Source organism: Mixophyes fleayi, chromosome 9 (genome assembly GCF_038048845.1).
Source record: "Mixophyes fleayi isolate aMixFle1 chromosome 9, aMixFle1.hap1, whole genome shotgun sequence".
NCBI classification, from domain to species: Eukaryota; Metazoa; Chordata; class Amphibia; order Anura; family Limnodynastidae; genus Mixophyes; species Mixophyes fleayi.
Genome location: NC_134410.1, coordinates 99,462,749 through 99,485,970, shown reverse-complemented (window position 1 = coordinate 99,485,970; position 23,222 = coordinate 99,462,749). Strand labels below are relative to the sequence as shown.

General features: G+C 41.3%; 1 protein-coding gene across 1 annotated transcript in view; it reads left to right on the top strand.

Annotated features, from left to right (window-relative positions):
* Positions 1-23,222, top strand: part of OLFML2A (olfactomedin like 2A) — an 89,159-nt gene that overhangs the window by 3,436 nt on the left and 62,501 nt on the right. The window lies entirely within an intron of this gene.

Sequence of the window (23,222 nt, the reverse complement as noted above, 5' to 3'; positions counted from 1 at the left end):
TGTTTGTGTGGGTTTCCTCTGGGTGCTCTAGTTTCCTCCCACAGTCCAAAAACATACTGGTAGGTTAATTGGCTTCTGAATAAATTGACCCATTCTGTGTATGTGTGGTAGGGAATTTAGATTGTAAGATCCAATGAGGGACTGATGTGAATTACATGTTCTCTGTACAGCGCTGCGTGATATGATTGGTGCTTTATAAATACATAATAATAAACCATGTACTCCTGCATCACAGCCCCCATGCCTTCTCTTTAATCTTTAATCTGGAATCCATTCCCTCTGTGGAGCAATGTCTGTGTAGCAATGTCTGGTGGTGTCGACATTAGAAATCCATTCGCTCTGGACAGCTGCTTCCCACAATTCTTGCTTTCAGCAGACACCTAACTCATTCAGTCCTGGCGCAGTTTACATTGTGTTAACAACTGCAGTCATAATGGGTTTAACATATCTGTGACATATCTTGGGTTTTGCACTAAACCAGTTCTAGTTGTAAAATAAGTGCTGGTATATTATCTGAATGTACATTATCTTTGCTGTGATAGACCAGTTTGCACAACCTTCATTTAGTAGAGAAGCACCATAGCTTCCAATATGTAAATCATTTACACCGCAAGTCTTCTATGTCAATGTATACTCAATGAAAAATTATTGTCTGTGCAATAAACCCCTGCTAAGATGTTGGCAGGGGGCATTATGAATGTTCTTCTAATATGTACACAAAGAGAAAGGGGTGCGGTGGATGGAGGGGAGGAGGGGGCAGGGGTTTTGTATCTGTTTTCTAGAGAATCTGCATGTACAAAATAATTGTTTTATATTGATATTTAATACATACTTGCCAACTTTATATTGGTCACATCCGGGAGGGCAGGAGGGGTCATTTTGGCCACGGGTGGGTGGGGCCAAAATGAAGCGATTCCAAGAAAATCATGTTATCTGCCCACTTCACTAGAGAAGTGGGCAGATGCGAGAGGATGCCCTACTCTCCGGGGAGACTTACCCGCAGTTCTGTAGTCTTTCGGACAGTCCGGGAGAGTTGGCACGTATGATTTAATATGGAATTTAAAATGAAATAAAATGTATTTTCATCTCCCCACACCTAGAATGCATAAATGCATTTTCTAAATCAAGGATGTGAGTACTGTAGCATCATGGGACTGCATGTGCAACCAGGGATGGATTTCTCTTCAATCACAGATGCTTTGGGCATTGGATCCCCACCGTTCTGCAAAGAGAAGATAGAAACATTTTTATTGCAATCTATTTATTGCAAAAATAAAAGCATTTCCACCAAATTTAAAAAGAACCAATTAATCTCTGATGTTTCATGTTTCTATAAGTACTATCAGCTATTGATTCCTTAAAATGTAACTTAAACTCATGATTTATAAACACACACATATTTATTCCATACAGTTTCAGTTAACCTTTAAAAACAAAAACATTTTAACAAGCCCCCACTAATAAAAGGAGATATTGGACATACCTATGTTCAGCTCAACAAGAAATGTTCCACAAGCCAGAGTTTAGAACAGTGAGGAAAACTGATGCACGGGTAAGTGTGCAAAAATATGCTGTATCCAAACAGCCAATCAGACGTTTGTTGCATTTTCCTAAACTGTAGTGGCGTTTGCAGGGCTGCCAAGAGGAATTCAGGGCCCCGGTACAACAAATTCATGGGGCCCCCCTTATAGTCGAGTATAGAAGTAAATGTACCCCTTGGAAAAACCATGTTCCACTGCAGGGGGGTGGCAAATTAAATATGCAGACTAATTTAGAGTTAGGAGGGGACGTATCTTAGCTCGACTCTAAATTGCAGTGTAAAAATAAAGCTGTTCAGTATGTGTGTGCTACATGCAAAAGCAGCCAATATGTCCCCTGCATGCAAAAAAAAAAAAAATACAAAAAAATTGCATCCATTGCACTGCAACATGATTTGTCCAGGAGCATATTTGCTCCTTTTTGTTTTGCCTTGTTCCTAATGCTAAACAAGACCTGTAATATATATAGGGGATGGTAATATATGCATAAGTATATGTACACCATACTTGAAAACTCTCCCGGAATGTTTGGGAGACTCCCAAAATCTGGGTCGGTCTCCTAGACTCCCAGGACAGCAGGCAAGTCTCCCATATCCTGCAATTCCCATGCCAAAATAACGCGATTTGCAGTGAATTGTGTCATTTTGGCCCCGTCCCCGCAACTAAGCTTCATTTTGTTGCGGGGGAGGGACCAAAATGACATGATTGACCATGCCCCGCCCCCTCCCACTCTCTAGTCACGCCCCTCTCCCGGACTGCACTGCCTGAAATTAGGCAAGTATGATGTACACCTGTACATAACGCCTGTATAGATGGCGAATTCTCATGTCAGTGCTTGCAACTAGTGAGTTCCTATGTCATCATATTAGCGTCCAATAGGAAACCTTTTATATTCTAAGAAACAATAGAACCCTGCTGTAAATGATATAAGTCAACTCATGTTTACATAACTTATATTTGTTTGTTATGGCCATGGATCTCCATGATGACTTCTAATATCCTTATAATTTACAGGAATGAATACTTGATTCCACATTGGTAATGACTTTGAGATACCCGAGAGTGAGACAGATGGATGTCGGTGCCGAAAGAATAGTTATACAACTAGTGCACTTTGCAGGGCAGTGATAGTAAATAGTATCTATGTGGCTTGTTACATCTGCATACCTCTCCACAATCACATGTTGTTGTAAACTGTGGCACCACGGGTCAATTACTAGTTGTTGTCTCATCCCAAACCCTATAATAATTTAATACATCAAACGTATCATTTTTGTTTGATGCGCTAACGTATAATTTATTTTTATCACATGTTGTGAGGCAGTGTGTACAACGCCTTAAGCTACCATTCGTTGTGGAAAGACAGGCTGCATAGTCCACTTACATTTATAAGCTGGAATAGGTTGGATGTATTAGCTCTCCAATGGCTGATAAGAACAGATTTGTTGTTACATTACACCAAATCAAGGGCAGATTCTTGACTAAAAATGTATCAAAGAACAATTTGATGTCACCCGCATAAGTGTTCATGGGGTTGATGTCCTGATATTTTCACATGCCTCAATTTTATTTATATCAACTCAATTAACATTCCATTCATTTTCTCCCGCCCGAAGGGTAATTAGCAAAGAGACCACAAACAAAACAGCAGATGCCACACACAGGCTTGCTGAATTGCTGACAGGCTTGCTGACTCATCATAAAACATACACATACATCTCTATGAATCCTACATTGAGATAACCTGCTCCAAAAGCAAAGCATTGCTAAGAGATTTTTTTTTATTCATTTTTAGAGAATACGTAGGGTACAGAAAAAAGTGACAGACAAGACAAGTCTACAAGAGAGGAAATAACAGACTTAACCCATTTGCTAATTGTTAATTTTTCTAACTGTTGAAACAGCCTACTAGCCAAGTATAATTTCAGGCTCTTGTTTTCTGTTTTACCATGTGTGTACTCTGGTTGGACCGAAATGCAATATGTAGGCTTAACCCATTCTTGCCTACTCTCCTGGAATCTCCAGGAGGCTCCCAAATTTCGGGGAGTCCTCCCGGACTCCCGGAAGAGTGCGCAGACCTCCCGGATCCTAAAAAATGCTGAAATTCTTGGCATTGAATATGGGGGGTGGGGCTTAATCGCGTTATTAAGTTCCACCCAGGGCCATCTTAACAACATTATGGGCCCCCGGGCAAAGCAGTGCATCGGGGCCCCTATATATATGATATATATATATATATATATATATATATATATATATATATATATATATATATATATATATATATGGGCCTCGATGCACTGCTTTTTTTAAATGTACTCGCTCTGTGACCCTTAAAGTTTTTCTTTTGCAGGATTTTTTTTTTGCAGGATTATTTATTCTTATTAAGAGCCTTGCCTATGGGGCCCCCGGGCACCTGCCCATTGTGCCCAGTGGAAAAGATGGCCCTGGTTCCACCCCCCACTATTCAATGCTGTGAATTTTGGCATTTTATAGTGGGGCGGAGCTATGGTGATGCAAAGACGTCACCACACCCCCTCCTACTCCTGTCACATGCCCTGTCCTCTGGAATCTCCCGGAGGACAGCGTCACAGAGTTGGCAAGTATGACTTAACCTCATGTATCCAGCTCCCATTGTCCCATAGATTGTAAGCTTATTGAGCGGGGCCTTCTCATCTTTTTGTCTGCATTGCCCAGTATTGTTTATTACTGTGTTTGTCCCCAATTATAAAGCGCTACGGAATTTGTTGGCTCTATATAAATAAATGTTAATGATGATGCAAAGCTGCTCTAGCTCAGTGCAGACTTTTTTTTAAAGGCTGCTCTGTTCTTTTAACTACCCTGTCCGACAACCAATTCAAAGTCCGCAGCTTGTGTTTGGTCCTCCCGCTCACACCCTTACCTCAAGCACCATTTTAAGTTGATTATCTTAATTGATTTGACTGCCACACAGAACCAGCAGAGCACCTTGAAAAGTGTCCACATATAGCAGCTCCCAGAACTTTAGCTAGGCTGACTGGCACCTTAGTACAATATAGGTGGTAGTGCACGCTTAAAGAGGATACTGGCAGTGAGAAAGTGACCATCTATTGTTAGTTAGTGTGCAACTTTTTTGCCTAATGAGCACAGATGTATGGGAATCAACAATGTAGAAAATTCAAACCTCTTCCTGCCGTGTATAAGACCATAGTCATTATTACTTTAAGCATTGCCTACCTGTATCTCATTTGCACCCAAATCTCATTAAATGTGATCTGCAGGGGCGGGCCGCTCGTTCAGGCTACTCGGGTTGGGGGGTAGGCCGGCCGGCCGCCCCCCCGAATGCAAAATACAATACTTTCCCCCGCGGCCGCATCTGATGACATCAGATGCGGCCGCGTCAGCGCACAGGCGACCGCATCACATGACAGGGGATGCGGCCACGTCATCAATGACGCGGCCGCATCCCTTTTCATGGGATGCGGCCGCCTGTGTGCCCCCTGGCCATCCCTCTCCCAGCCAGCGCCTGGTGATCTGTACCCAATATTCACCCTCCAAACAAATAACAGCACCATGGGAGTTCCATCCAGAGACCCCCTCATGTCACACTGCCAGAGCTGCAATACTCCATGTCCTGACGTTGATGAGATGCTCAAATGGTGCTGTGTGCCAGTTTCTAGTTCCAGCGCTAACTTGACAGGGCTTTAGCTGGTTGTTCACTAACTGGACAGGGCTGTAGCTGGTTGTTCACTAACTGGACAGGGCTGTAGCTGGTTGTTCACTAACTGGACAGGGCTATAGCTAGTTGTTCACTAACTGGACAGGGCTATAGCTGGTTGTTCACTAACTGGACAGGGCTGTAGCTGGTTGTTCACTAACTGGACAGGGCTGTAGCTGGTTGTTCACTAACTGGACAGGGCTGTAGCTGGTTGTTCACTAACTGGACAGGGCTGTAGCTGGTTGTTCACTAACTGGACAGGGCTGTAGCTGGTTGTTCACTAACTGGACAGGGCTGTAGCTGGTTGTTCACTAACTGGACAGGGCTGTAGCTGGTTGTTCCTATTCGAGCTTTACCCAGTTGTCAATGCAGGACAAAAAATGTTGCCAAGCTAGCGGGGAAAGGTTCTCTAGCCTGTGAGTGTTCTTACGTGTATCTATTGGTTCAGATGCATCACGAGAACACGCTCTTACTAAACTCAGCCAAGAGGTGGAACTAGCGAGCTTGGGCTCTGGTGCAGTGAAGCAGGGAGGAGGGAACCAAGGCCCATGCTCGCTAGTTTCCCATTATCTCCTTCGGCCCCAGAACACTGAACCTGCTCCACCAATGGTAGTTCCACCACTGACTCAGCCTGCACTTATAATAAGTGACACAAGACAACCATATGCAATAGTCCACAGATGGACGTATGCATAGAAATTTTTGGTGAACTTGTGCAGTACAAAAATGAGAAACTCTGCAATTTCTCACACATAAAGACAACATCTCCAGGGTTGCACGATCATATCTTTTAGTTTATTTAAATATCAGGTTTGCAAATTCATCACAATGATTTAAGTGCACTTGTGCTGCTCTTGTTACATACCACATGCAAAGCTGATAAAGACTTCACGCCACCACAATCTGTACACTGCGCAACCACTTTCTGTGCCGTTAACAAACAATGCCCCATTGTTCCACAAAGACACCACCTTGGTTGCAGAATCAAATATGGCATATGGAGACACAATGACGTAAAAATGGGCAATTTCAGCTGTTCTTCTGCCTAGTGAATCTATTTACATTTTCAGCCCATCTCTTTTACAGTTCATGTTACTACAATCCATTGTTCACTTCAAAGAAGGAACAATACAGTTTAAATAAAAACAAATTTGCAAGTTGAATTAAACTGCAAACATAAAGGAAGTTAGATAGCAGTTGTTATTTCCTCACTGTAATCACTCACTGTCAAGTCGACAGTGCACTTATCCTTTTATGGAAAGACTTTGTCTAGACAAAGTGCTTTAACTGACCCTCACTCTCTCTTACTTATAACAACTTACTGTCTACCCATTGATTGCACTGGTGACTTGAAACAGAAATAGGTTTACTAATGTGCATAGTTATATAACAAGACTAATCTTCCTCTCTCGTCGCACTACTTCTGCCTCCCCTCTCTGTGAAGCTCTCCACTGGCTACCCCTCCGACAAAGAATCCTCTTCAAGCTCCTCTCCCTTACGTAGGCCCTCTAAAGCTCCATAGCCCCTTATCTCTCCAACCTCCGATCCATTCGTACTCCATCACGCCCACTATGGTTAGCCAATGACCACCACCTCACCTCCTATCTGGTTACTGCGTTTCACTCCTGCATTCAAGATTTATCCCGGTATATGTGAGATATAAATAAAATGATTCAAATAAATATAGCAATAAAGTTAAAAATAAAAGAAGATTTGCAAACTGTGTGGTAGTTCCTGAACTCTACGCGTTTCGCCACAAGTATGTGGCTCTTTCACAGTGTTCTTTTTTGCACAAAGGATTCCATTAAATTCAAGTTCTTTTTTTAAGGGTTGAAGAGGCTTTTCACCCCCTACGCATACCATGGAACAACCTGATAAATACCGTCTATCCATCTTCATATAATTGTCTTGTCTCACAGACCAAACTCTCATTTTTGCATGTGGGTGCAATACAAGAATACATGCTCGCAGTCTGTATTTAGCTAGAAGCTCCACAATCTGTCAAGCGTTCAAAATCAGAGAATGCAAAAAGTTTTCTTACAGGTGCCTCCACCTTGCAAATCCATGAGCCAGATGCGGTGCAACTAAATATGCATTTCCGCAAGCCACAGCGATGCATATGTATGCACTACTGATATGCACCATACCAGGGCTACTTTGGCAGCCCCCGTGAAATAACCTCTGTGCTGCGAACCATTTTTCCTATTCACTGGCAGCCTAGCGCTGCCGGTGATTGAAGGAAGTACTGTGCGCATGCGCACAGCACTTCCACTGGAATGGATTCTGTGAAGCCAGAGAGGCTTTAGCAGAATCCCATGGGAAAAGACAGGTAACCCCATCCTGAGATGTCGTTACCTTTTTGGGCAATGCAAAGCTTATCAAAGCTTCATTCATTGCTGAATTTCGCAGTCCACATAGTAATCTATGGGGACTGCAATGCTGCAGGATTTTTGCCTAAACAGAGGGAATTGCTGTGAAATCCCCTCCGTTAGGCAGTTAGTGTATAGCAACTAGAGATGGTCACTGACCCCCGTGTTTTGGTTTTGGATTCGGTTTTGGATCTGGATTACCGTTGTGTTTTGGTTTTGGTTTTGGTTTTGCAAATCCGCCATTGCGTGTTTTGGTTTTGGTTTTGGTTTTGTTTGGTTTTGTTTTGCTATTTTGTTGGAAAATACATGTTTTTGTGCCTAAAATAACCCAATTTAGTGCTCCAACTGTTTTAGAGATAAGTAATCTAATTGTTGAGGTAATAAATCATCCAAAAAAACTGTTTAATTCTTCGTTGGTAGGCCTTCGTTTATTCTACACACAAAACAGATTGTCTTCCTCTCCATCTATGCATATTGGCAATGCAGCCATCGTCTTTGAATCTATATTACACCCTACACTTATAGTTAAATATGTAAAGAAATGGAAAAAGACAGTTTGCTTTCTGTCTCTATAGGCCCCCCTCCACTTTTTTAAAAAAACAAAAAATTCAGCCGTTATAGACTGTACAATATTAATTGACATGGGGAAAGCCAGTTTGGTTTCTGTCTCTCTAGGCCCCCCTCCACTTGTATAAAATACCAAAAAATCCAGCCGTTATAGACTGTACAATATTAATTGACATGGAGAAAGCCAGTTTGGTTTCTGTCTCTCTAGGCCCCCCTCCACTTGTATAAAATACTAATAAATTCAGCCGTTATATACTGTACAATATAAATTGAAATGGACAAAGGCAGTTTGGTATCTGTCTGCATCAGATCCTCTCTCCACTAGGAGTAAAATAGAAAACTATTCAGCCGTTATATAATCTAGAATATAAATAGAAATTGAGAAAGGCAATTTGGTATCTGTCTGCATCATAATCATCAACATCATCATTAGCGCCCTCGTCGCCTACACAAATCTCCCCCTCATCCTCTTCTAATTCCAAAGTGGCATCCTCAATTTGGGTATCACTGGCTACACTCGGGCTATTAAGGCACACATCAGCAGAATGCTCACGATTAGACATCCCACTGTTGGATGGACTCTCCACAGGGATTGTTGTCATTTGTGAATCAGAGCAAATATTCTCCTGTAATGCCTCACTGTTATCTTGCAGCTCGGCTTTGACGCGTAACAGTAGTTGTGCACCAATTGTAGGCTGGGTAACTTTTTGGGATCTGCCACTAATAGCCAAAGGTGAAGGCCTCATTCTCTCTTTGCCACTGCGTGTGTAGAATGGCATGCTTGCAATTTTTTTTTTATCGTCACTTAACTTTTGCTCAGTTACACTTCTTTTTCGCTTCAATACAGTAAAAATTTTTTTGGTTTTTGTTTTTTGCACTAATTTGAAAACACTCTGTTGTTTGACATCGCCTTGGCCAGATGACGTACTGGGAACACTAACATCAGGACTGGTGACAGAACCTGGTTGCTCATTCAGATCATATGTGGACTGCTTTGAATCCATTCTGAGCGCAAACCACTGGGGAGTGCTAAAAATTATTTAGTAGATTCTGCTGACAGATATGACTTTTGACAGCCAGAAATATTAATGCACAATTAGGGAGGACACCCCAAAAACACTGAGGAGTGCTAAAATTTATTGAGTAGATACTGCTGACAGATATGACTTTTGACAGCCAGAAATATTAATGCACAATTAGAGAGGACACCCCAAAAACACTGAGGAGTGCTTAAAATTATTGAGTAGATACTGCTGACAGATATGACTTTTGACAGCCAGAAATATTAATGCACAATTAGAGAGGACACCCCAAAAACACTGAGGAGTGCTTAAAATTATTGAGTAGATACTGCTGACAGATATGACTTTTGACAGCCAGAAATATTAATGCACAATTAGAGAGGACACCCCAAAAACACTGAGGAGTGCTAACATTTATTGAGTAGATACTGCTGACAGATATGACTTTTGACAGCCAGAAATATTAATGCACAATTAGGGAGGACACCCCAAAAACACTGAGGAGTGCTAAAATTTATTGAGTAGATACTGCTGACAGATATGACTTTTGACAGCCAGAAATATTAATGCACAATTAGGGAGGACACCCCAAAAACACTGAGGAGTGCTAAAATTTATTGAGTAGATACTGCTGACAGATATGACTTTTGACAGCCAGAAATATTAATGCACAATTAGAGAGGACACCCCAAAAACACTGAGGAGTGCTTAAAATTATTGAGTAGATACTGCTGACAGATATGACTTTTGACAGCCAGAAATATTAATGCACAATTAGAGAGGACACCCCAAAAACACTGAGGAGTGCTTAAAATTATTGAGTAGATACTGCTGACAGATATGACTTTTGACAGCCAGAAATATTAATGCACAATTAGAGAGGACACCCCAAAAACACTGAGGAGTGCTAACATTTATTGAGTAGATACTGCTGACAGATATGACTTTTGACAGCCAGAAATATTAATGCACAATTATGGGGGACAACCCAAAAGCGCTGGGGAGTGCCAAATATGAAGAAAAAATAATAAACCTCTATCCTCCTCTCTGCACTAGCGATTTTGGTTAGAGCAATTGCAAGAACAATATTGTATTCTTTCTCTGTCCCTGCTCTAATTAGCCTATGACTACACCCTGCTCTCTCCCTCTGTCAAATGGCGATGGATTGCTGTGGAGGCGTGTATTTATAAAGTTGAAGTATCGCGAGAACCGAGTCCCGAGATCCGACGACGTCACAATGACGTTCGGCCTCGATTTGGATTCGGAATTGGCGGGAGAGTACCGAGCTGCTCAGCTCGGTACTCGGATACCCAAAGTTCGGGTGGGTTCGGTTCTCGGAGAACCGGACCCGCCCATCTCTAATAGCAACTAAACTTACATCATGCAGAAACAGCCGTTTCCGCATGATTTAAGTTCTTGATTGGTTTGATGTATAGACCCCTTAGAGAGCTTCTTTTAAAATGATCACATTTGTATTTTAGGTAGTGCACAGAGCAGGCACATGTGAGCATTTTGTAAGTAGAATAATTCCCTGGCTCTAGTACAGCTGCACTTGTACATCTTATGCGGTTACACTCTGCTTGTGTCAGCTGTTCCTGGTACATTATTGTAATGGGAAAGACGGTTTCACTGTTTTCACCCACCCATAAAAGAGGTGGGACAGTGATGAAATGTTCCAGTTGAATTCTCCTGGGTGTAGGTGTTTCTCTGCTGCCTGTGTAAGGGGGATTTCATTATTAGACATGGTTGGAAGGGTCAGATGACATTAACACTTCTTGTACTAGGATATTTACAATGTTGGTCCAAAGAAATGAAAAAGACTAGCTAAATATGTGTGAAAAAGTGTACAATATTATACTATGTGTATGCCATCAATGATTATAAATGAGTAAATTAGAGCAGGGAACAGGATCTGGCAAAGTGGCTCAAAGTGGTTTGGGATCGCAGGTCCAGTACTTAATACAGACTATATACCTTTCAGATTCATTAATGTCTGCAATTACAGGAGAATGATAGATTGGTGGCTATACAACATTAATGTGCCTCCTGTGGTCCAAGGGGGCATTTATGAAAATTGCTGTATAGGTAACTGTGTAAAAAATAAACTGTAACCCATTGCAACAATGTATTGATCACTTTTATTTTCTGAACTACACTGGAAATCCTACAGTTGCTATAGGCTACAGTACATCACCTTTGTTTCTGTTTGAAGTATTTTGTAAACATGAACAAAGATTTAGATATTGTTTATTTGGAAGGGGGATGAGTACACCTCCTAGCATTCCAATTTGTGGAAAATGGACAATATTGTGGCGCATGATTGTGTCGTGATTGTATCATCATGGATCATGGCCAGATCCTCCAGGGCGTGCCTAGTGCCTTTGAAGCCCAACCCCTTTTTCTCCCCCAAAAACACCCATGCACCAGCCCTCTGTGGCTCTGCACAGCAGATCTGGAAATATCTCCCAATATTCACAGTAGTCGGGACAAACATTCCCCAGAATTGGATCTGTACCACCTAAACTGGGACAGTTGGGAATTACAGAGATGAGAGCTCTTTGGCGATACTGATTAAAAGTGTTTTTCATAGAAAGTTGCAGCACATAGGACATGCCCACGTTTTGCTTGTGCCTTGCCCAAGGCCACAACGCACCCATCATACTCAAGCACACACATGTTTCAGAGTCTGAAAAGGAGACTTTACTGTATGATGTAGCAACAGTCAATGTTCCATGTAGGTTACCATGCTCATTTTTGAAGGCATGCAGGGAAACAACACAACTTGTCCAAGATTGGCTGAAAAAACCTTAGGAGTCCCCTAGTCCACATAAATCACATTCCTGAATGTTGCCGTATTTAAATTCAAAATGTAGGATGTGTACGTATACTATGTACCGTTGTCATACTGTAGAGTTTCTCTTTTTAGCTATTTTGGATTATACGTGGAGAACAAACCAATCTTGATATAGTGATCATTGACATCTGTAGCAAACAAATTGTCGCCAGAGTGGTGCTTAATAGAAAGCACAGGAAGGGGGACAGAAGCATTGCCCACACTCCATGCTGAGCTTTCCCAAAAGTCTGTGTGCATGGACACTTCTTTTCCACTAGTGATCAATGATCCCTGGTTCAAGCCCCATCTGTTCTGTGTTCACTGCAGGTTGAACAGATTGAAGGTCAGATGCTGTAAATAAAATTATTGTGGAGGATCTCTCGGTGATGTTTATGTTTGTGATAATTTCTCTTTTGTGTACTGCCAACGGTGTTCAGCTTTTTTACAGTGAGGCAAGAGAATACTGTAATTGTTATCCCCATCTTACCAAAATAAATTTTATACACATCTTTTAAAAACATTTCATGCACCATTGTCATTAACATTGGAAGAGAAGAGGTAGAACGTATTAACGCCTGATTATAAATATTACAACGTGACTATCAATAAAGAAAACAATGGCTCAGACAAAGGCGTTACATGACTTAGTCCTATGTACATAATTCTCGGATGCTGGATTTCCTGTCTTTCACACTTTGGCATTTAAAGACTTAAATCTCAGGCGCACAGACTCAAAGTGCCTGTTCTTATAAATGGATTTTCCTTTTTCAACAACTTGTGAAATGTCAGACTGAAAAACTGATTTCTCTTAAAGGATCAAAGCTTGAGGTTGAATATAATGGATTGTCCACTCGGTGTGTAGTGTCCATTCCTCTGTTCCTGAGTACTACCTATTATCAGTAGGGAAGTCCTTGCTGCTGTTAGTGGTTATTGCTCAAGAGAGCAGAGCAAGACAATAAAAAAGTTTTTTCCCTCCACAACATTTTATAAAATACAAATTGGAGTTGGGGAAGGAGGGTAAACCTCGTGGGAGCACATCTTGCGAACACTTTACTAGGTAATTCATGTCACAAATTACATTAGTATTAGTTGGCATTGAATAGATTTTAAATTCATATGTAGAAAGTTTTGGGGCTATATTTACTAAACTGCGGGTTTGAAAAAGAAGAGATGTTGCCTATAACAACCAATCAGATTCTAGTAAGCATTTATTTAGTACAATCTACAAAATGACAGCTAGAATCTGATTGGTTGCTGTAGGCAACATCTACACTTTTTGAAATCCGCAGTTTGGTAAATATAGCCATTGGAGTTAGTGTCTGTTGCACGTTCTTGAAATAGTGAACTTTTCATTTAGATTGTAAGCTTGCGAGCTGGTCCCTCTTATCTCTTTGTCGGTTAATATCCAATCTTGTTTTATTACTGTTTATTCATTGTAAAGGGGTGGGAGAATTAAGTGAAGGGGGATATAACATTTTAGCTTTTTATGATGAGGTTGGAGTTGGTTTAGGTTTAGTGTTAGGGCTATGTAAGGATCAGGTGTGGATCTAGACTTTTCTTTTAGGGGGGTGGGGACGGTTTATTGATTGATCCCAACTACTCCCCCTCTCTAGTCCTGACTCCTCCCCTCTCAAGCCTGGACTCCTCCCTCTCTCCAGTCCCGATTGCTTTAGGCCAATAACACTGTGTGCCTTACAAATTAATGTATTTTCAGATACAAGTCAGTCAGGTTTTGTCTTTGCTTTTTTGTAGGTAACATAATATATAGCTATAACATCCCAACAGTAAGAGCAACAAATATGTCTGCCCCATCATCACACAGCTCCTCCTTCATCACACTGTGCCTCGTTCCCTACTGAAGATAATGTTACGTCCCACAATCAGTGAGGTGGAGGAAGGAGGGAGCGAGGCACTGTGCCATTGCGCTTGAGGCACCGTCGCTGGTTTGCTAGGGGGGTGATCACCCCAATTAACCTCTCCTGCCCCTGGGTCAGTCCCTGGTAAGGACGCACTAATCAAAATGATTGGGTAATGACTAAGGTTAGTATTTTGCTTTTTTTATTTACTCAGGTATCACCTTAATCAAATATCTTGAAATAAAAGATTATCGTTTTGAAACAATGGATGTCAAATCTTTTTAGGACACCAGGGGGCACAGATAGAAACTGCTTCAGTACTTCTCCCACCCAGTCTCCATTCCTAAGGTTTAATTGAGGGTCCCTAGTCCTGGTACGCCCATGACAAATACCACTTTATCTCCTCATTAAAATGACTGCAGTCCACCTAGACAGCGCTACATGTGGTGTCCATAATTCATCATCATCATTATTTATTTATATAGCGCCACTAATTCCTCAGCGCTGTACAGAGAACTCACCCACATCAGTCCGTGCCCCATTGGAGCTTACAGTTTAAATTCCCTAACATACACACATACACATTTTTGATAGCGGCCAATTAACCTACTAGTATGTTTTTGGATTGTGGGAGGAAACCGGAGCACCCGGAGGAAACCCACACAAACACAGGGAGAACATACAAACTCCTCACAGATAAGGCCATGGTCGGGAATTGAACTCATGACCTCAGTGCTGTGAGGCAGAAGTGCTAACCACTAAGCCACCGTGCTGCCCCTATAATCGCAACTATCAGCTGGTGTCAAATATTGTGAGAGCCTGCCTCTCAGGATGATAGCTGCTGTATGGAGAAGCCTTGCTCTATCACGCACTGCAGGTTTATGGGAAAATCTGGATGTCAATGTACTGGGTAATGGCTATTGCATGTTTATCATTATGTCAGTAGGCTCAACCTATCCCAGGAGAGCAGCCTCTGCTATTAGCAGGTCACACTGAAATAACATATATGGGATGTTATCTTCTTACAGTACAAGTCAAGCCTAGTTACAATGTACGTGTCTTAGAACTAACATGACATATTTTTGCATTTTTTTCTACCAGTCCAATAACATATACAATACATCATAACTATTTCACACGCAATACGTTTGTTTTACTGCTAGTTTCCATGTTAAAGGAAACTTTAGCTGCATTTATGTGATAAGGAAAGAGGCCTTTGGGGAACAATAAGCCTTGACTGTGCAGCATCAATTTCCTTCTCCTCCACTCACACAATGACATACCTGTAACTCATCATGAGCTGACACCCGACTCTTGTGTGGATGCAAATTGGCCACGGCATTTATTGATTGCGTAAATGGAGAAAGCAGTTAGCGTCACATGTTAATATCAATAAATATATCAATGAACAGAAAAAAACCCATCAGTCATCCAGTGGTAGTAAAACAGCCGCTGTTCTGTAGGAGTCTGCTGGCTCCTATCTAAAATACAAATATTAAATAAAAGAAGAGGACAGCGCTAAATGTATGACTTCCAGTGATATATTATGTATAAAAGTGAGATTTTGCAGTAAATATTAGTAATGATAGAGACTTGCTACTAAAATATCACGTGTATTACTATCATTTTAAAGGAAATGATTCAAATAAAACATTGATAAAAAATACACATTGTCGATGAAACGAAATAACTGATAATGTCTTTTCCTAGTTGTAGTCTCTTTAAAGAGGCCCGAAATATCTATATGTATTTACTCTTAAGTCCGTAATAGGATAATTCCTTGGTGTAGTGTGCACTGTCCCCACATATTGATTGGGGTTTACTCATACTTGCTCACTCACCCGGAATGTCTGGGAGACTCCCAAATTCCTGGGTAGGTCTCCCAGATTCCCGGGAGAGGTAATTCTTCCGCAACCTGCCTGTAGGGAGCCTAAATGATGCAATTCGTGGTGAACAAAACGTTGATTTTGTCATATGGACGGGCTCAAAATGACGCAAGTCTCCTTGCCCCCTTTCACCCTCACTGCCTGGCACCCCCTCCAGGATCTCCCGGAGGACAACAATAGAAAGTTGCCAACTATGTGTTTACTGCAGTGGAAATGTATGCTTTCTGGAATAGCAAAGTCCAGGCGTTAGCAGCGCTGCCCCTTTAGTAAAAGCCTAGTCAGAGTGGGATCTTTTGATCCCTCCCCAGCAGGCTGGGTGCTCCTCCTCTCTTTCCCCCCTGTTCAACATTTGTGTGCAGAGAGAAGACCAGGACAGAACCTGGAAATACACTCTTTTTCCCCAGCGATCAGCAGCTAGAGAGTTGTTTTTACCATTCTCTGGGACCGTTGCTTATCAGCGCAGCTGTCTCGTCTACAGTTAATTTATAAATTGCCCCGTTTCTACATCTCTTATTGCCTCAAATAGTGGAAATAAGTGATATTGGTTAACAGGTAAAATTTGCAATAGGTCTTGTAGACTGAGAACTTTGGTGCAGTACCATACTCCCTCCCACCAGGGGCACTGCTGTGTACGGGTTTCTTGCTGTTTCAGCAATGCAGCAGTTAATCCACTTTGCTGCCGCAGATCTACCGAAATCAGTGTTGGTGTCATCAGCCCAGGAGAAGTACACACTTAAGGCATTCTATACCTGGGGCACGCCGATAATGTTATTGGATACCTACTTTTAAAGCCTTAGCTTGGAATAGACCCTTGTCAGTTATTATAATGTGCAGATCATTTTAACATAGTAAATCGGGACGTCTTAAGAGTTTGATAGTTCTCCCAGCCTGCCGGCACCAATGATGATATCCGGGAAACAAGACTTAAATAAGGCAATGTTTGGGGGTCCCAGTGGAGGTACTACCAGCTAACTGTTAGCGAGCCCATGTATTTATATAAATGAGCATATTGTGTTTTTAAATCACTTGTTACACGCATATGGCATACTCGTGATTTTTCTCTTTAGGAAAGACTCATTATTTGTGTGGCTCAATTGACAAAGATGATGTCACTGCACATTATTACTGAATTTTCATACATGCCCTTGCAGAAAATGAAACAATTATATTTATATATTTTCCTAAATGGTAGGGAATAACTGAAGAAAGAAGAAAATGTTGAAGAAGAAATACAGACACGTGATCACACATAAAAACTTTACTATGACCCATTTCTGGGAGATCCCTGAAGAGGGGTGTGGTGAGAGGGTAGAAGGGGTCAGGGCATGGTGAATTGCATCATTTTGGCCCAGCCCCACGACAATAATCGCCATTTTGTCACAGGGGCAGGCCAAAATGACGCAATTCATCATGAATCGTGTGTTTGAGGTCCGTTAGGGACAGGATGCAGGAAACTTGCATGGTCTCCCGGAAGTCCGGGAGATATACCTGGAAATCGGGAGTCTCCCAGACATTCCGGGAGAGTAGGCAAGTATGCCCTATAGTATACATATTTGGCATCGCTATAATTGTTTGCAATTGCAGAACAATAAATATATAGGTCATTTTGTGGGTTTGCTATAACATTGTAAGAATAACAAGGGGTGAAATCATGATTATGTCTCTTTCTCCTATAAGATATTTATCCCAATATAACATCTTAGTTACTGCATTGCCAACAATATTTACCCAGTTAGAAAAAAAGTAGATGCCAGTAAAAGTCCGACCCCTCAGGACATAGAAGTGTCACATACAGGCAACTAGTGGGGTCCAATCTAACCAATACAAAAATGTATAAATATGAATATTGTCTGGAATTACAGTGAGAAACACAAGTATTGAGTACTGCACTGATCAATTCACTTATTTAATTTGACTGGGCTGCTGCATTTTTAGGCATAATTGTTTTTACAAAAATACCAGTAGAAAAGCACTATAAGGCTGCGTTACACAAACGACCCTGTTACAACAGAAAATTTCAATTTAATTGTGACCAGTGGTGGAAGTGGGGGTGTATAGGGTGGTACGCCGTACCCCCACTTCTCCTACTGCCTTCATTGTAAAACTATAATATTATATTCACTTACATTCTTGTTATATTTTTCATACCGCCACTTCTAAATGTCCACTTCGATTACTGATCGTGACATTAACAGATAACTTTATGGTCAACTTTTTGTTGTACCCACAGTCATCTTCAGCTGCAACCAAATACGGGTGGGGTGCGATTTAACGGAACTTGTTAGACTGACAGTGAGTAGCACGAAAAAAAAATTCACAAAACTGACTTCCCCGACAGTTAATAAATGCTGACCGACCTTTATAATGACAACAGAAGTCCCCGACGACCTGGTAACAAATCACGAGCATCAGTAATGACGGAAGTGTGTTTTGACGTCATTTAAAATGGCGACCGTATTATTGGTATTTTTAAAGCGGCAATGCCGGGTCATTAACCCTATTCCTAACCCTATTCCTAACCCTAACCCTAACACTTACCTTGGATGAAAACCGGCACTGCCGCTTTAAAAATACTGATATAGCGGTCGCCATTCTAAATGACGTCAAAACACACTGCCGCCATTACTGGTGCTCGTGATTTGTCAGCACACTGCCTGGGACTTCTTTTGTCATTATAAAGGTCAGTCAGCATTTATTAACTGTCAGGCAAGTCAGTTTGGTGAATGTTTTTTCGTGGTAGTCCCTGTCGGTGTTATCAGCACCGGTAATGTGACTGACACTGCCAAATACAACACTGACACCACAATGTAAATAAATAACACAAATTGAATTGGAAGCCAAATTGCTCCAGATCTCTGACTGGTCCCACGCCACCAAAATGTCAGTTAAGTCAGTCTCACAGTGAGTTTCTTGTGGAAACTTGACTGATTTGTTGGGGAGGACCAAATCGACATTTAAACTGGAATTAAGGCAATGGAAGGTTTGACATATGAATTCGAATGAGATTAGAGGTCTGTCAATTTCTTTCTGAGACTGATTTAAATAAACTCTTTAGTTGTAGAAATTGATACATATTTGCTGTGGCAATTTGAAGTTTACTTTGGATATTTGCATAGCGTGGAAAGAGTTAAGAGGAGGTTAAATTGTTTAAGAAAGTGGTTTAGCTGACACTAAAGAATTAATATAGGATAGGAGTGTCCCAGGTGGGAAACATGTGTCCCACCAGATAGGCATTAAGGGCCAAGGAGAGGGAGATAGGGAGAACCACTTATTAGCATAGTCCCAAATATTTAATGAAAATAATAGCACTGGATGATTGTTACTGGCAAGGGGCCACCAATGTTTATGTAACCAGTGAAGGGAAGATAGTGATGAAAGGCTCACACCTCCAGATTCTATAGCTGACCAAATTTTGGAATCAGGTGGGGAATGCCGAGAAGTCGAGAAGCCATGTGATATCTTTTGAAGTCTCGGATACCCAGTTCACCTTCTAAGTCAAACTAGAGGGGAATAATCTTTATAAAATATGTAACAGATGAGAAGCATCTGATTTCATTACTTTGAGAAGAACCTTGGTAGGTCATACTTAAATGGTGGCAATTGTTTAACGTAAAACATTCATAATCATATACAGTATGTTGTTATAAAACTATATATAATTTACTACAGTTGAAAAATATATATTTTTTTATTCTTTCTTCCTTCACTTGGTTTGCATAATAACAATAATAATAATAATAATAATAATAATAATAATACTCTTGTAAACATGAAAAGATTTATATCACATTTTTGAATTGGCAGCATGGTGACACAGTGGTTAGCATTGCCCCATGAGATGATTCTGACTAGGGCTCTATCTGTGTGGAGTATGTATTTTCTCCACGTGTTTGCTTGAGTTGCCTCCCACAGTCCAAAAAAACATACTGGTATACTGGTATGTCATACTTGCCTACTGTTTTGGAATTTCCGTTCCAGGAGGCTCCTGAATATTGGGGAGTCCGGGAGCCTCAGTGCTGTGAGGCCACTGTGCTGCCCTAATAGTGTGTAAATAGCTAATGATTATAATGATGATGAATACGCGGTGGGATGTCTTATATTATTAAAAGAGTGTGTTAGCTAAAAAAGATTTCTCTAACAGGGCTTCCATGTGTCAGGTATTGCCAGAATTTTCCTGGCTTTTGCTAATGAAAGTGGAACTAAGCTCAGGCTAAAATTTAGTTGGAAAAGAAAATTTATTGAAAAGTTGCTCAATGCACACTACCATATTCATGTCACTAACTGCTACCACATTCCTTTTAAACTACTCCTACTTCATCATTTACAGATGATATTTTAAGAATACACAGAGTAAATCCTTAGCATTACTAAATGCTTTACATTACCCCTGCCTCCCTCCACATAAGCACACATTTAAAGAAATCATCGCAGCCCTCAGTCAGCAAAGATTGAGATTATAGAACAGATGTTATTCAATATAAAATATTAATTTATTGCCTTGACATACATAAATGAGTGGTTGGTTGCATAAAGCTAATATTTTAATTCTTTGTGAACTGCATTCAATCTGTGTTCACTGGAAAGTACAGCCTGTATATCCAATCACACTCCCCACTTCCTGTATTGCATACCTCCCAAAATTTAGAATCACAAAATCGGGACAAAATAAGCCACACCCCTGTTCCATCCAAACTCTGCGCACAAAGGATAAATTTGGCCAAAACTGTACCCACTTTGTAAGCCTCACCCCTTTGTGACTCATGAATCAGGATGTCCCTCCAAAATTGGGACAGTTGGTAGCTACGCTGTATAGTCTGATGTATGTCTGTTTAGCAGTGGCATGTAGAATTGTCAGCAAATGGATTTAAGAGCCACATCATGGAGCAATGTAGAAGAATGATGGGGGCCATATGGATTCTTCATAGCATGACGGAGGCCAGCGGTGAATTTCTAATACGAAATAAAACCAGGCAGCTTCATAAAAAGAATACCTATAAAGTTTTACTTTATTCTGTTTTTTTGTTTTGTTTTTTTATTACAATAAGTTTTATACTTAGTAACACAGTCACTGATACAAAGACTTATACTTAAATAGACAGAGGGCCTGATGCTGAGTTAAGAGCAAAGCAAAAAAATGGAGCAAATTTGCACCTGGACAAACCGTGTTACAATGCAAAGGGTACAAAGTGATTTCTTCCTTTGCCCTCAAGAAAAATACTGGCTGTTTTTTCATGTAGCACAAAAATACTTGATAGCTTTATTTTTAGACTGAAATTAAAGTTTATCTACGACATGCCCTATTCCAACTATAAATCTGTCCCTACATTTTAAATTTATCTCCCCCTCCCAATACAACATGGTTTTGTCTAAGTGCAAATTTGCTGCTTTTCTTTGCTTTGCTCCTAACTCAGCATCAGGCCCATAGTTATTAAATAAAAAATTATATAAGGAATCTGGGGGCATTATGTAGGCAAGGGGTAAATTTCTAATATGAAATAAAACTAGGTTTCTTCATAAAAATACCTTTAAACCAGAGTCCTGGAAAATCACCTCACTGAAGGCACGATATGGGCAGCACGGTGGCTTAGTGGTTAGCACTTCTGCCTCACAGCACTAGGGTCATGAGTTCAATTCCCAATCATGGCCTTATCTGTGAGGAGTTTGTATGTTCTCCCTGTGTTTGCGTGGGTTTCCTCCGGGTTCTCCGGTTTCCTCCCACACTCCAAAAACATACTAGTAGGTAAATTGGCTGCTATTAAATTACCCTTAGTCTCTCTCGGTCTGTGTGTGTGTGTATGTCAGGGTATTTAGATTGTAAGCTCCAATGGGGCTGGGACTGATGTGAATGAGTTCTCTGTACAACGCTGCGGAATTAGTGGCACTATATAAATAACTGATGATGATGATATGGAGAGATAATGAAAGCTATATGGGGGCATTATACAGCTGTATTGTGGCACTATGAAGCTGTATAGTGACACAGTGAAGATATATGGCTGTATGGAGTTGTGATGTGATTCAGTTCATGTTAATATTGGCATTGAGACTGTTCATGTTGGAAAAATCAATGCACAGGATATGCTGGACATTGGGTCCAATGTCTATTGACTTTTGTGCTATATCATGCACTAGTTTAATGTATAACAGTTACGTGGGACACAATATGCATGGTGCTATATAAATAAATGATGATGATGATGATGATAATGATAATGGTGCATTGAGTACACCCTGTTTACCACAGCGCACATGAATGTGTTTTTTATCCAACCCTACCATAGTGTGTGAACCATCTGTGGGGTCCTATATGCCATTGTTGATTGGCACTGGCTAACTTGGGGCACAGAGTCTAATTGGAACCCTGGTCCTCACCAGGAACCTCCACTAAAGATTGATAGACTTTGCTGGGAACCCACAGTTTGCGATTTCCAGCCACTTTCGCTAAGGTGAATGCTCATAACCAAGAGGATACAGGTGGAGCTAACGTTCAAAACCAGAATCCAATCCAGAATCAGAATCCATGGGCTGTCAGATCAGATGCAAAATAAAAGAGCAAGGCAGAGGATCGGGGTAATAAGACATCCAGCATAGACAAAGATGCTGGGCCAGTACACAATAATCCATTAGCGGCTAGAGGAGTTCAGACAACTAAGGACCTGTTGCTGAGGCCCTGGTGAAAGGGCAGAGCCGCTTAAAAACACTCAATGATATCACGGGTGCAGGCAAGGTTAGGCACTTGCCTAGGGCGCTTGGCTCTGGAGGGCGCCACAGATTAAAAATTTCTTTAAAATTTCTTTAAAACTGTGCGGCGACTGCTGACCATACCTCTCACGGCCGCCGCACAGCTTCACATACATCCACAGGGAGGGGGGAGGGACTATTGCTCACTACCACCGCCGCCTCTCTGCTCCGTCTCCTCCCCTCCACTCACTGACTGAGCGTGACATCATCATCACGGCCCGACAGTATCAGTGAGTGGAGGGGAGCAGACGGAGCAGAGAGGAGGCAAGTTAAAAGCAGGTAAGAAAAGACGCACATTTTCAAAATCGGCGCCCCCACCCTACACACTTACACACTATTTTGTAAGTGTGCATGGTGGGGGCGCCGATTTTGAAAATGTGCCGCGCGGGGGCGGGGCGCCGATTTTGTAAATGTGCCTAGGGCACCACGGACCCTAGCACCGGCCCTGCACGGGTGTGCTCATGAACACGGTCACCCACATCCCTCGATACAGCGCACGTCATTGTAAGCGCTCGCACACCATCAGGAGTGAGTAGTTGCAGGGTGAGCGGGAGTAGATCATCTCAAGCAAGGGAGACCTAACTTTTAGAAAAATAGGCATTTTAAATGATTTTACAGTGTTAAACACTTGTGCAGCAGCATAACAAAAAAATACCAGGTCTGCATAATTGGAGCATTGTTGGTAGATATGTAGTAGGAAAATTGAGGCTATA